The sequence below is a fragment of the Saccostrea echinata genome, unplaced genomic scaffold, assembly GCF_033153115.1.
Source record: "Saccostrea echinata isolate AGI-Se365-2 ecotype Australia unplaced genomic scaffold, CSIRO_AGI_Sech_v1 ptg000029l, whole genome shotgun sequence".
Classification (NCBI taxonomy): domain Eukaryota; kingdom Metazoa; phylum Mollusca; class Bivalvia; order Ostreida; family Ostreidae; genus Saccostrea; species Saccostrea echinata.
In genome coordinates, this window is record NW_026889778.1 from 9,497,564 (window position 1) to 9,508,560 (window position 10,997).

A 10,997-nucleotide genomic window follows, 5' to 3' on the forward strand; every position below is an offset into this window, starting at 1 on the left:
TACGTTATCAGTATAATACATATATGGTACCTATCTTGCAAATAAGACGTCGGGACAATACGGAACCATGCAGGAAACGTTATTGGTTTTTTCTCGAAAGCATCTTAACATTACCTAACTTCCGATGTAGATCTGATGCAGGAAGCGCCATCAGATAACGTAAATTACGTGTTACCTTTAACAACTTTCAAATAATTCGTCAAAGATGTAATTTTGGCGTGAATTTCAATTGATTTACAAACAAGGTGTACTTCTATTTATTTGTAGCAATATTTCACGCATAAATCTCTCTTCATTGATTACTTAATGAAGCAAAATATTCATAACGTAAATTACAGTAGAAATACCATAAATTGAATATATTTTAGTTGCCTTTCTCCATAATTATATTTCATAGATTTCATTTAACAGAGATGGTAAAGTCAAAAGCAGAAATTTAAAAAGCATAAGGGGAATGAAAGAAGATAAAATAGGGAGAGGCATAAGTAGAGAAAGATAGGAAAAAAATACATACCAACAGCAGCTCTTACATTGTCATTATATTTAACAGTGAATCTCTCAAAAGAATGAAAAATAATCAGTGTTTGTGACATTTTATGGGTAATTGAAAATACTGCATGTCATTTAGATGGGTGAAAATAAGTTCAAGAAATTATTAATTTTTGGTTTGAATAGCAATAAAACTGTAATTTACGTTATCAATATATTTCATTGAGAAAATCGATTTAGAATTTTCACAGTCTCTTCCCAAATTAAATTTTAAAAATCCTCTTCTCTTCAGGATTCATAAACATAAAATTAAGTCGCACAGGAATTCAGTTTAAACATTTCTAGCAAAAGGGAACAGACTTGTTTCAGTTGAAAAATAAGATTAAAGCATACGAAATTTGTTAATTACAAATTAAGAGGAAAACACTGGCACAAAAACAAAATTTTCGAAAAAAAATTTTGAGTACAGACATAGTGCTAAAAAAACAAGTGAAACTGAATATTCGTTCTGGCAATAAAACGATTTTTTTGACGGGGTCATTTCGACTTCAGACAATAACGTAAATTACGAAGGTAAATACACTACCTATATTGCTTATTGAATATTTTTGTCATCATGCATGGTTGAGTCATGGTATTTTGAAAAAAATAATTCTCCCATGTTTTGTTTGCTTAAAAACATCGACTTCTCCCCCAAATAACGAATTTATTTTTTTATGAAAGTTAGGCTGCATGTGAACGGATTATGTGAGAATAGGTGTATATAATTAGACAGAGAGGTAATTATTGGGGCTTTTAGCTCTCGCTTAAGATTTTGTTTTAACTAATTACAAAATCTTAAATTTTTTAAAATTTTATGTTTGAATTATAAAATTGATATTTTCTTTTACTTTTTGCGACTGTTACCTCTTCCCTCCTACAAATCTTAGAATAATGACGGAACTTCTGGATCAGAAGTACAGAGAGCAGTTGGTCTCCTGGATAGGAAAGACTTGTCACTTCCGGTTGTTGTACAAGATCAGCAGAGACGGATGTTCAGCAACAACATTTCACCAAAAGTGCAATTGACAAGGAGCAACAGTGACGGTTTTCTACAACACAAACAATACGATATACGGGGGATACCTGGCACAGAGCTGGCACTCTAACGGCACATACATCAATGATCCTAATGCGTTCTTGTTTCGACTGCAGTATAATGGGTCATCAAATCCACTTAAGTTTCCCATTTCCAACACAACTTATGCTGGGTATGGACAATCAAATTATGGGCCAACATTTGGTAGTGGAAATGACATTTATTCTTTTAGTGGAAACATCAACAAGTCTGGAAATTACTTTCCTTTAAATGGATCTTTTAATATGGGAAACTCCTACAATCTAAATGGACAAAACGTGAATTCCATAGCAAATGGTCATCTTCAAGTGACTGATCTAGAAGTATACCAAGTTAAAGGTATGTTTTAATTATAATTGTGCAAACTATTACGTGTACCAGATGTAATCAGCATATTTAGGCAAATTTCATATTTTAGATGGCCCTGACCCAAACAAATCTACAGGAATGGCAGTGGGTTCTGTAATTCTTGACAACCCTTGGAGAAAGTTTCCAGAGTTTAATGAAGAGGTTTATGTATTTCTGGATACTAGTATTTCTGTATTTAAGATATAAAAACAATAAAGAGCAAGACTTGTTTAATGTGTGTATACTAAGTAAACTTAATATTAGGAAGAAGTGCTTTGGATAACTTTGTAAATCAATAATCCACATGTATTCTGCATATACATGTAAATCAACTCAAATACGAAAGAATTTAACAAATTAATTTTATAGAGAAAAGGGATATAAATCTACCGTGAATAGATACAATGTCATACATGTGTATTTTTTCATATTTCCTACCATAAATCATTTGTGTAGGATTTTGATGAAGTTCATTTGGTCAATATAAACGTCATCTTTACATATTTGTTCTCCATCATTTTCCTTCACTGCATTCATTGTAATACATATATATTGATAAGGTTTTTTGCAAATATAAGGCAGTGCAACAACTGAAAGAATCTATTGTTGATTTCGAACCTGAAAGTGAGGCTAACTTGTCTGCCGTCAACGTCCTTCTGATTGGCCAAATTGGGGCGGGAAAATCCAGCTTCTTTAACTCGGTCAACTCCATTTTCCGGGGAAAAATCACGAGTAAGGCTCGGAGTGGGAGTTTTGAACACAGTCTCACAACAGTGGTAAGAAACGGATTTGTATTTGATAACTTTGAGAAAGGCAAATCTTTTATACCAGTGTAAGTTATGCCTGATTGTAGGTTGGTGATACAGAAACAAATACATGTACATATATATTTAACTAATTATAAGTTATGGTGATGTGAAGCCATTCCGGTGCTTGAAATGATATTATAGTCTTGCGAATTGAATTGAATATTGTGATATAATTTTCAGTGGAATTCTATAATATGTGTGGTATATACATGTAACTTCCGAATTTAATTGAAACATTTATTATACACATTTTCTTAGTTTCGGAAATACACCATCAAGGACCAGAACTCGGGTCATAACCTAAAGATTCGCTTGTGTGACACTCGGGGTCTAGAGGAGGATTTTACATTAGACGCTCAGGAGATTGCTTACGTATTGGACGGAAACGTACCAGACAGATACCAGGTATGTTGCACCCTATTGAAATAACGACCACTATTGAAATAATTATTTCAATAGTGGTTGAGAGTGCAATTCAAAACCAAACATAGGTTGTAACTACTATTAAAACAAAGTTCACTATTAAAATAATTATTTCAATAATTGTTGAAAGTGCATTTCAAAACCAAACACAGGTTGCAACCACTAATGAAATAACATTCACTATTGAAACAATGATTTCAACAGAGGTTTTGAAAGCATTTCAAAACCTAAACCAATTTGCAACCACTATTGAAGTAAATGTTCACTATTTAAATACAAATTTCAATAGTGATTGAAATAATTATTTCAATACAATGTAGTTGATGACAATGATTGCAATATCACATTGCATGCCTTATTGAAATAACCCCACTATTGAAAAAGATATATAAGGATGAAATATATGAATGAAAATGAATTGTTCCTTAAGTTTTCCAACATTTAAGAAATAAATAACAAGATTAAAAACTTCAATGGGAATTGAAGTGGGTCGGTCACGTGATCAAATCCTGTGAAGGCCGAAGGCCTTCTCAGAAGATTTGATCACGTACGGACTCACTTCAATTCCCATTGAAGTTTTTAAACTTGTTATTTATTACTTATATATACATTTGAGACGGACAATCGAATGTAATCGAATATAAATATTGCACTAACTGTACGTCGTAGATTTTGACAAATCACGCTAGGTGTAAATCGGCTTGAAAAGCGGTTACGCTTCAAATTCATCTGGCAAAGGATTCTGTTTTGAAGGGAATATTCTGTGAAAGGCTACTTGTGATCAATTATAGTGAGCATATTGGAGCATGGGAATTTTTGTATTCATGAGAACCCATATTCGATGTTTAAAAAACACAAGAAACACGTCCGATGTTTGATAATAAAAAGTTGGAGGAATTTCGGTCGGAAAGGGATGGATGGAGACATTTGTCCGGACCAGATAACTTGAACTCAAGTACAGAATTTGATCAAAAACATAAAATCTACGATTTCAGTCAGGCATATTTATTAATTTATGATGTTGACATGGAGACACTGGCGACAGCTTAAATTGTTAAGACAACGATCTCGATGATGGAGGTGTGCCTATCGAACTTCCAAAGTGCAGTGTTTGTCAGCTGTATGTGGCGTGATTGCATTACATTGATGTTTTTCAACAGATTTTCAAATTTATTGTGAGTAAAGTTTAATGAAAAAAAAAAAATTATAGCATTCAGAGGTCTGCGAGAAAAATAAGCCAGGGTAAACGTTGAGACTATGCAGCTCAGACATGAAACTTATAGCCTAGGCCTAACACGTAGTTTTCTATTCTGTATGTAAAATCGATCAAGAACTGTATTAAATACTCGTTTACATTGTAAATAAAATGATTATTATTTTACTTGCGTATTTTGTACATTTTTATGCATGAAAAACACGCTAGGCTATATTGCTAAGTAAGTCTTTTGATGTAGATATTACTGCGCTGTGTGATTAGGTCACGTTATGACCTATGACCTTCGAAAAACTTCATACAGGTATGAAGATATTTGGTCTCTGCATGTTTATATAATAGAGAGATATCACAAATGTATATATAATAAATTGATTCATTGAGTTTCAAATATGATGTGTATATTAATGTTTTCCTTCTTTTCTAGAAATTACCATTAATAAACGGACATCTTTAACTGACGTACCTTAAATTCAAACAAACTAATTTTATATGCAAGCTTAAGCTGAATCTGGCCGACTTGGTGAAATCCAAAAGGCAATCAATCAATATATGCAAGTTTTAAGTAATTTGTTATATAAGGTTCATCTTTGCCATTAATTTGGAAAGGAAAGGATCGTAAATACAGATAGCTGTAGAAATTAGAATTTCTACATGAAAAAGAACAAAGAAGACTGATATCTATGTGTACGAACTTTCTGTTGAAACTATGATTATTTTTAACAAAAAGAATAAAGAATAAATTCTCGCTTATATTCATGGACTTGCCTACACTTCTAATATGAATAATCCAACGTCTACTCGTTAATACATTGAAAATCAAAACTTAAAGGGAAGTTTCACAGTAGTATAAGCAATATTACAATAGTGGGTGTTATTTTAATAGTGGTCACACGTATAAAACAGCTACTGAAATAATGTTCGCTACTGAAATGATTATTTCATTAGTGATCGTTATTTCAATAGTGGTTGCATTCATACTACCACTATTGAAATAGTATCTACTATTGAAATATATTTTTCAATAGTGGTCGTTATTTCAATATTGGTAGCAACAATGCACCCACTACTGAAATAACGATCACTACTGAAATAATTATTTCAATAGTGGATATTATTACAATAGCGGTTTTATACGTGTAACCACTATTGAATTTACAACCTCCAATGTTATAGAACTTGTACTTATGTTTCCCAAATAGTTGATTTTCATGTATTGACGAGTAGAAACGTTGGATTTACTATTCATATTAGTAGTGTAGGCAAGCCCATGAATATAAGTGAGAATTTACTTCTATTCTATATTCTTTTGATTAAAAATAACCATATTTTCATGAGAAAGTTTGCAGAAATATTAGATATCACATAGATGTCTTCTTTCTTCTTTTTAATGTAGATATTCAATATTTACAGCTATCTGTGTATATAATCTTTTACTTTCCCCAATTAATTAAAAAAAAGATGAAACTTATATAACAAAATTACTTGAAATTACTAGATCAGTTAAAACACAGATATCCGAGTATTAATAGCATTTCTAGACAGAAAATGAAACATAAAATTACATACCGGTATCATATTTGAAACTCACTAAATTAATTTTTTATGTTGGAAAACATAATGAAGAATTTATCCTTATATTGTTTTCCAATACAATAGGGGTTATTTCAATGAGGCTTGCTATGTGGTTTTGATATTGAAATCATTGTCAGCAACTATTGAAATAATTATTTCAATCACTATTGAAATCATTATTTCAATCACGATTGAAATCTTTTTTTCAATAGTGAACATTATTTCAATTGTGGTTGCAACCTGGTTTAGGTTTGGAAAAGCATTCAAAACCTCTATTGAAATCATTGTTTCTTTAGTGAACATTATTAATTTTCATTAGTGGTTGCAACCTGGGATGGGGCAATTGAAAAAAGTAATTGTAATTGAGTGTAATTAATTACATTGTTCAAAGTAATTGGAAGTAATTAGTAATTGACCATTTTTTCAATTACTTGTAATTGAATGTAATTAATTACATTGAAAAAAATCCCCTGTATTTTCAATTACTTTTCAATTACATTTCAATAACTTTACATAATGCATATAATATGTATTTAATAGGAAAATATTTCCAACACAGTCACATTTTACAGTTATTTTAAATTTATTCAAAGAAGCCCTTTTGTTTTTCAAAATCTCAAACTTTTTTTAGCTCAATAAATGAATTTTATATATTGGCTTGTTTATAGAAATGTTAATTTGTTTTATAATTATAATGCACATAAAGAATTAATACTAGTTTATAATGTTTATAAAAAATTTCGTTCTACCTCGGATTGGTATAGACATGAAAACATTTCAATTTTTTGTTGCTTGATTTTCAAAAAAACAATAGAAAAAAATTTAAATTGTCATTAAGACCTGCCTTGTTGCCGCTTCAACTCCCAACTGTAATCAAAACAACCCTCCAAAGTTTTATATAATTTATACCATGCTTTGTTCAAATTCAAAGATATGACCAATAGAGGTGATTTATTAAATACTATTAAGAAAGCTCTACTATTTATATACTTCGGAAAAGAATTCAATATTGAATCACTATTTTAACATTTAAACAGATCTTAATATACATGTATGCATTTGCTATCTGAAATATTTATTACATAAAACAAGTATTATTTGTCAACATTTGCAATTTAAGGTGTTTAGCTTTCCTACCTGTAGCTGAAATAATTTGAGAGTATTTTATGGTTCATTCATAAACTCTTGAAAACTCGCTTTTAATCACATTTCATAAAGGCAGTCAATTGATAAATGTACATGTAGGACTAGGTCTCAATTATGTTCATGAAACACACAAACATGACAGGCACCTGACATTATTTATTTTGAATATTCCCCTACCTTAAATTTACATGAATTAGTTCTTCAAGATTTTTGAAAGTGAAACAAAAGTAATTTAAAAATGTATTTAATTACATTCTTCAAAGTAATTGAGAGTAATTAATTACATGTTTAAAAATCAATGTAAATGTAATTGAAGTAATTGACAAAATTTTCAATGTATTTGAAAGTGTTTAATTAAATGTCAAAGTAATTGACCACAGCCATGCAACTTGCATCCTGTGTTTTGTTTTGAAATGTACTTTTAACCACTATTGAAACAATTATAATAGTGAACGTTATTTCAGTAATGGTTGCAACCTGTGTTGGGTTTTGAAATGCACTCTCAACCAGTATTGAAATAATTATTTCAATAGTGAACGTTATTTCAATAGTGGATGCAACATATAATAAAAATTTAATACATTTAAGATATTATTCTGCAATTTTTTATTTCTTATAGGCCTTATTTATGTAATCTAAGTTAAGTTTGCAGGTTAATTATCTGTAACTGATTGTCCTGTAATATGTCATTATGCTGAAAACGTTTGGGCTGGTGCAATGATCTTTGTTGATACTATAATATGCGAATTCAAGAAGTGATGTCTACCGCTTAAGGAAAGAAAGAGCTAGGTTCGCTTTATGCCTAAAATGGCCCTGTCCTTATATCAATTAGTTGACTATCACCCTCTATCCCATTTCATATATCAAAATAAAGTGGAGACTTAGTGCTTTCATTTCCTATAACAAAATTTCTTTTTGAGAATCCAGGTATTGGAAAACAGGCTTTGAGAAAATGCAATGTTCTGAGTTTTGCAGAAAACGTGCGTATTTGACTACCATCAGCAAAGAATTAAAATATGAGCACAGCCCACGATCCAAAAATTAAAGCATGTTTTGTGATCTCCAGAAACAGATCTTTCAATATGTAATTGCATATTTTTGGATCAGAGGTTGTGCTCTATATGTAATATTGAAAAAATACCTCAACTTTTGGCCATTTTTAAGGGAATTTACAGGGTAAAGGAAAAATGACGCATTTTATGACGTCATAATGCATTGACTAGAGAAAAAAAAAACTTCATGTTCAATAGATACACGGTCACCAAGGGTCCAAGTTATGAATACTGCATTTTCAACCAAAACTGAACAGTTTCGATTTTTCAGAAATTCTCAGGGCCAAAAAAGGCCCTATGTGGCTCTTGCTCTTTGTGGAGATATTATTCAGAAACTTTATATTCTCCAAAAACCTTGGCATTTGACATTTGGCACCAAAATCAGTAGGGGTTTTGCTTTGAATTATTGGAGGTTCACTCTAAAAGCCTAATGTATATTTAGAGATATCGTCCTTGAACTAAAATGTATTATTTCATAATTTGTATACATAAGAGAGCTTTGAGTTTTTGACGTCAAAATAAATAGGGATCTTTTTAGAGTGTAATAAATTTATGGATAGATTTTCACTGTAAATTAAAGGGTCAGTACTTTTAAAGATTTCATTCGGAAATGATATTGTGAAACACCTACAGTCAGTAAAGGATGACTACATGGGGTAAAAAAATCCCGTATTTTTGCCATTTTTTGTAGAGTTTTTATATAACTCTTGTTTAACTCTGTGGTAAGTTATTGCTATGCAATTAATGTAAATAGTGACTGTTTTTTTATCCATGAACTCTTCAAAATATTCTTGATCAAAATACAGCGTTTATTTTACCTCTGTTTTCCCTGTCCATGAACACTGTCAATAGAAATCGTTACGTTTTGCACAAGTTGCTAGTCTAAAAAAGTGGTCTCCTGTGTTGTAAAAAAGCATTGGACTTACTTGCATGTAAGTTCGTAAGATAACTGAAAATAATCTAAACTCATAGATCTGTTAAACCTGAGATTTAAATGATTTGTTTCTGTAAAATAGTTAACTGCATAAAGGGTGGATTATCTTTAGTTTACTAAAAGTATTGTATACAATTCTTTGTTTTTTGGCTCCAGGATGACAATAAAAGTGCAATCTACTGCTTACAGAAATATGTAAACATACAAATATTCAAAGATAAAGACAATGTGAAGTAATAGATCAAACAGAAATTAGATAAAATATATATTTTCTCGACGTGAGATTTGTTCGAAAGGGAATGTTGATCTTTAAGATTGTTAAGTGTCACATTAGCAGACGTGTAAAAAAATTACTTTGTAAAGTTTACGAAATTTTGATTACATTATGCAATTTAATTTGTGTCCAGTTTAATCCGTCGTCACCGTTTACATCAGAGACCTTTGGTTTTATTCGGAACCCAAGACTTGGAGACAGAATTCACTGTGTGGCGTTTGTAGTTGACGGAAGTACAATTGATGTTATGTCCCAAAAAATTCTCAAACAGCTTAAAGATTTACAGGGGAGGATGAATCAGAGAAGTAAGTGTGTTCAGAATTTCTAAATCATGAATGCCATGCTACTGTTATAGCCATTTTTTGAACAAATCACGGAAGTAAATTTGCATTTCTTGTAAAGTAAATAATATCATGGTTGAAGTTATCCTGTCGATTTCTTTCCCCAGATTATTCACTTTACTGTAAACCTGCAAACTATTTGTTTCACTGAACAGATATACCTCAGGTCGTGTATTTGACTAAGCTGGACAAAGTCTGCCCAAAGGTCAATGAAGATGCATCAAATATGTTCTACAGTCCAGCGGTCTGTGACACCGTCAACAAGGTTGCTGACGTCATGGGACTTCCACGTGGCCATATCCTGCCTATCAAAAACTACGAGAATGAAACAGGTCTGGATCCTAGTATTGATGTTTTGATCTTGAAAGCCTTGAAGCAAACGGCAGATTTCGCAGACGACTACTTGGAGGAACAAGTAGATAAAATGGCTGCTGAAGGAAGAAGACAGGAAAAAGATTAAAATAAATGACTGGACAGAGAAGGCGGGGGTGAAATTTAACGAAAGTTGTCAATCATATTTTGTAGAGGATCTGTGCAGAGAATAAGTAACTAAAACTTAAGTGATAAGAAAGGAGAGTTTCTTTTTACATATATTTTCAAATAACGTGTATCTGGGAGAATGATAATTCTATTTTATGTACAGTAGGCTAAATTCAATTCAGAAGTACATGATTAAAATCTACTTGTGACGTCACTCGTTTGTTTTAGCGCTCCATTATTTTTCAGGAATGGAGAATTGCAAATTACAATGAAAACAGTATTTGTTATGTTCAAATTCTCCTTCCCGTGCCTCTACCGAAGAAAGAACTTAGAAAATTTCATTAACTAAAGTTTATTTTCATATTAAGAAAAAATCATTCTAGTACCACTGAGAATCGTTCCCGGTACCCTCACCATGGTAGTCAGGCCCTCATCTCACTATGCTATCGAAACTGTTGACAGACTACGGATTTAAATTACTTTGTAACACTTTACTCGCCTTACTCTCTCTCTATATATATTAAATACTACTTATATGTTAAATAAAAATTTACTGTGTATCTTATATATTTTTTATTTTTTATTGACAAACAATAATTACAAGCATTTAAAACATTGGATTTTTAAGCGGGTTAATATACTCGTAGCGCTCAATTCCTTAAAAGCAATGGGCCTCGGGTCCTTAGGGGCCTCCGCTCCATTACTTTTAAGGAATGGAGCGCTACTCGTACATTAACCTTAACTTAATATGCAGACTTCTGTTACCTTGCAGTTACTAATTACTAATAAGCACGTG

General features: G+C 31.4%; 1 pseudogene; it reads left to right on the forward strand.

Annotated features, from left to right (window-relative positions):
• Positions 1 to 1,408: 1,408 nt before the first annotated feature.
• LOC133195583 (interferon-induced protein 44-like) lies at positions 1,409 to 10,187 on the forward strand (annotated as a pseudogene).
• Positions 10,188 to 10,997: the final 810 nt, after the last annotated feature.